Genomic DNA, 5,085 nt, shown 5'->3' on the forward strand with positions numbered 1-5,085 from the left:
AAATCAGACTGCTATCTCTAGTAACTGCTCTCTCCAGAAAACCAAACAGTATCTATTACAATTGGCTCCAAATGGTCAAAACTTGATTAGCAACTGACAGCTTTCTTAATTTTTGTCCCTATTCCAACTTAGGACCAACTAAAGAAAGCCAAATATGCAGCCCTAACCAACTGCAAAAGATGCTCCACTGCTACAGCTTCCCCATTTCAACAGCTTCAAGTCAGGGTATATGTGAAGAGTTTCCTTTTTCCCACTACAATGCACTCCTATTCTTTTGCCTGCCATTGAATTTCTGTTAAAACACAAGGGAGGGGGACTTATCTGGTGGTACAGTGGAAAAGAATCTGCCTGTCAAGGCAGGGGATATGGGCTTGATCTCTGGTCTGGGATGACACAGAGCAGCTAAGCCCATGTGCCACAACTACTGAAGACTGTGTACCCTAGAGCCTGCATGCTGTGACTCCTGAGCCTGTGTGCTGAGACTACTGAAGCCCGTGTGCTGAGATCCTGTACCCCCATGCGTGGCAACTAGAGAAAAGCCCACAGAGCAATGAAGACCCAGTGCAACCAAAGATAAATAAACAAATTAATTATAAAAATACACAAGGGAAGGGATTTCTCTGGTGGTCCAGTTATTGATAACTGCCTTCCAGTGCAGGAGATGTGGATTTGATCCCTGGTTGGGGGAACTAAGATCCCACATGCAGTGGAGCCACTAAGCCCATGTGTCTCAACTACTGACCCACGTGCCACAGCTAGAGCGCCCATGTGCCACAACAAAGATTCCATGTGCCACATCTGAGACCTGAGGAGGCTAATAATAATGATAGTAATGTGTGTGTACTTAGTCACTCAGTCGTGTCTGACTCTGTGCATCCCCATGGGCTGTAGCCCACCAGGCTCCTCTGTCCATGGGGATTCTCCAGGCATGCATACCAGAATGGGTTTGCCATGCCCTCCTCCAGGAGGTCTTCCCAACCCAGGGACTGAACCCAGGCCTTCGGCATTGCAGCCAGATTCTTTACCATTTGAGCCACCAAGGAAGCCAACTGATAATAATAAATTAAAACCGAAAGAAACACAAGGTACAATGACTACTTTCATGAGCAAGCTCTGAAGAGTCTTTTGTTGTTCTCATTTGATTCTTCCTTTATTACCACAGTATTCTCACCGCAAATTCCCCTGCTTTCTGAATATGAAAGTTAATTTTACGTGTCCACATGGCTGGTCCATAGTGCCTGGATATTTGTTCAAATTCTTATTTTGGATATTTCTGTGAAGGTGTTTTTTGGATGAGGTTAAAACATAAATTGGTGGACCTCCAGTAACGCAGATTACCCTCCATAATGTGGGTGGGCCTCATCTAATTTGCTGAAGGCTTTAAAAGAACAAAAACTGACCTACCTAAGCAAGATGAAATTCTGCCAGGAGACAACCTTCAGACTTGAAATTCCATGCTGACTCATCCCAGGGTCTTTGGAGTCAGCCTACTCTGATGATTCTGGACTTGCCAGCCTCCATAAGCACATGAGTCAATTCCATAAAACAACTCTCTGTATATGTACATGTGTTATTGATTCTATTTCCCTGAAGAACCTTGATTAACACACTGAACCAACCACTCTGCAACTCCCCATTTTGGACTGTTAACTCCATGAAGGAAAGCTTCAGGTCAGTTACTGACATATCTCAAGTGCCAAAAATATGCCTGGTACATAGCAGTTAGATAATGTATTGATAGAATCATTGAATAAATAAGCAACAGTCTCTAAAATGTATACTTTGGTGCCTGAGCTTTGCATATCTCAGGAATGTTGAATGATGAGAGAGACAGACAGACAAACAGAGATAAAAAACAGAGACAGGGAGACAAAAATGCACATAGAAAAAGAGAGGTAATACCAGATAAGCCAAAATCTTATGAGTCTAAGAAACAATCAAGTAGAAACTGTTGAATTTTGCCTAGGGTTACCGCTGCTCTCTGTTAAACTGAAACAAAATAGAAAGGAAACCAACATCATACCTCTTATTAATGGACTTTCATGAACACATTTCATCTCAATTTATATTTCATGGCATCCAGGTGCTAAGTGCAGTTTCAAACCTACTCTACCCTCCCATAAATTATACAGTAAATCATCACTTGGTAATGGGCACTTTATTTTTCATGCTGATTTCCTTAAGTGCTCTGCTTTGAGGTCTCTCAGTCATGGCCATATGCTTTTCTTTCCTTTCACATATTTGAATATAGAGCCATACTGATAGTTCCAAGATTTTTTTTTTTTTTTTTTCCTACCTTTTCTTATGAACCTTGGCTTATTCAAAATTGTTCTTTCAGATCAAGAACAGAGTGAAAATCTTTCACAGAAAACCAACATGTAGCAAACTCTTTTTTTTTCCCTTTTATCACTCTTGCTAAGATTCATTTGAAAAAGATTTTCCTGAAAAGATAAAAGAAAGTATGACAACTTTTGAATCAAAAATGCCTTGAAAAGTAGAAACATAGCTCAAGAAAATGTGTTTCAATGTTTAAGAACTTTGACACATTAAAATATGTGTTATTTTGTTTGTTTGTTTTGCTTAGCTGTTTTTGCTCTTTTATTAGGATATAGTATACTTGGTATCTGATATTGGATGGGAGATAAATCATATTTCACAAATAGGTATCATTTAAAGTTGTACCGTTATGGACTGATAAACTATTTTTCCCCTCATCTTTCTCAGAAATAGTCTTCACAATAGTTCATTAGCATTGTGACAACCGAACCTTCAGGCAATCTCAGGCTGCTGTCTGGGCAAACATTTCTCCATGCTGCTAATTCCAGGTACTGCTCTCTGGCCAGTTCCCAGCTGTCCAATTTCTCTTGCCTCAAACAGATTCCATTTTTCGAAGGTCCCTAACATTCTTCTGAACAGGGTTTTAAGAATAAGTGTTTTCCACTTTAAATTTTGGTACCTAATTCTCAGATATAACATCTGGCCCTAAATGCCAGTTATTATAGGTTATTATGACTTGAATTGTGGAAGACAGAAGAATTATTATACCTTATTCAGTATAGATTTCTATAAGATGTGTTTTCTTTATATATTTTCCTTTTTAATGATTTATAAGATTAAGTGCAAAATTAAAATCATTTTCATGAGTTATTTACATGAATGTAAAAGGAAATGTTCTCTTCAAAGAAGATGTATGGATGGCCAAGAGGAACATAAAATGATGCTGAACATCACTAATTATTGGAGAACTACAGATCAAAACTATATAATGAGGTATTACCTCACACTGGTCAGAATGGCCATCATCAAAGGATCTACAAATAATGAATGCTGGAGAGCGTGTAGAGAAAAGGGAACCCCCATTCATTGCTGGTAGTAATGAAATTGGTAGAGCCAATATAGAGAAGAGTATGGAGATTCCTTAAAAAACTAAAAATGGAATTATCCTATGACACAGCAATCCCACTACTGGGCATATACCTTAAGAAAACCATAATTCAAAAAGGATATGCACCCCAATATTCATTGCAGCACTATTCACGATAACCAGGACATGGAAGCAACCTAAAAGTCTATTGAAAGATGAGTAAATAAAGAAGATGTGGTATGTATATACAATGGAATATTGGTGGTGGTTGTGATTTAATCACTAAGTCGTGGCTGACTCTTGTGACCCTATGGACTGCAGCCCACTAGGCTCCTCTGTCCATGGGTTTCCCAGGCAAGAATGCTGGAGTGGGTTACCATTTCCTTTTCCAGGGGAGCTTCCCCACCTAGGATTGAACCCACCTTTCCTGCATTACTGATAGTCTCCTGCATTGCAGGCAGATTCTTTACCACTGAGCCACCAGGGATTCCCACAATGGAATATTGCTCAGTCACAAAAAGGAATGGAATTGGCTCATTTGTAGAGATGTGAATGGGCCCATAGTCTGTCATACAGAACGAAGTAAGTCAGAAAGAAAAAAAAACAACAAATGTAATATATTAATGCATATATGTGGAAACTAGAAAAATGGTACAGCTTTGTGCAGTGGCAGTATCATGGCCAATGAGGTTTATCTGAGGCACAGTTATTGCCAATAGGAAAATGGTACAGATAAACCTATTTGCAGGGCAGGAATAGAGACACAGACATAGAGAATGGACATGTGGGCATGGGAGGGGGAAGGACAGATGAACTGGGAGGTTGGACTGATCTATATGAACTACCACGTGAAGCCAGATAGTGGGAACCTGCTGTTAAGCCCAGGGGGCTCAGCTCAGTGCTCTATGCCGACCTAGATGGGCGGGATGAGTGCTGGGTGTGAGGGAAGTACAAAAGGAGGGTGTATACATATGGCTATAGGCAATTCAAAATTGGGAAAGGAGTAAGTCAAGGCTGTATATTGTCACCCTGATTATTTAACTTATATGCAGAGTACATGATGCAAAATGCAGGGCTGGATGAAGCACAAGCGGGAGTCAAGATTGCTGGGAGAAACATCAATAACCTCGGATATGCAGATGACACAACCTTTATGGCAGAAAGTGAAGAGGAACTAAAGAGTTTCTTGATGAAGGTGAAAGAGGAGAATGAAAAGCTAGCTTCAAACTCAACACTCAAAAACTAAGATCATGGCATCTGATCCCATCACTTCATGGCAAATAGGGAAACAGTGGAAACAGGGACAGACTCTCTTTTCTTTTTTTTTCTCAGACTTTATTTTCTTGGGCTCCAAAATCACTGCAGATGATGACTGCAGCCATGAATTAAAAGATGCTTGCTCCTTGGAAGAAAAGCTATGACCAACCTAGAGTACATATTAAAAAGCAGAGACGTTACTCTGCTGACAAAGGTCCATCTAGTCAAAGCTATGGTTTTTCCAGTAGTCATGTGGATATGGGAGTTGGACCAAAAAGAAGGCTGAGTGTCTGAAGAGTTGATGTTTTTGAAATGTGGTGTTGGAGAAGACTCTTGAGAGTCCCTTGGACTTCAAGGAGATCAAACCAGCCAATCCTAAAGGAAATCAATCCTGAATACTCATTAGAAGGACTGATACTGAAGCTCCAATACTTTGGCCACCTGATGCAAAGAGCCGACTCATT

General features: G+C 40.2%; 1 non-coding gene across 1 annotated transcript; it reads left to right on the forward strand.

Annotated features, from left to right (window-relative positions):
* Positions 1-4,019: 4,019 nt before the first annotated feature.
* Positions 4,020-4,157, forward strand: LOC133050236 (U4 spliceosomal RNA). Its single transcript, XR_009691553.1, has one exon. It is a non-coding gene; the product is annotated as a U4 spliceosomal RNA (small nuclear RNA).
* The last annotated feature ends 928 nt before the right edge of the window (positions 4,158-5,085 follow it).

This window comes from Dama dama, chromosome 31 (genome assembly GCF_033118175.1).
Source record: "Dama dama isolate Ldn47 chromosome 31, ASM3311817v1, whole genome shotgun sequence".
NCBI lineage: Eukaryota > Metazoa > Chordata > Mammalia > Artiodactyla > Cervidae > Dama > Dama dama.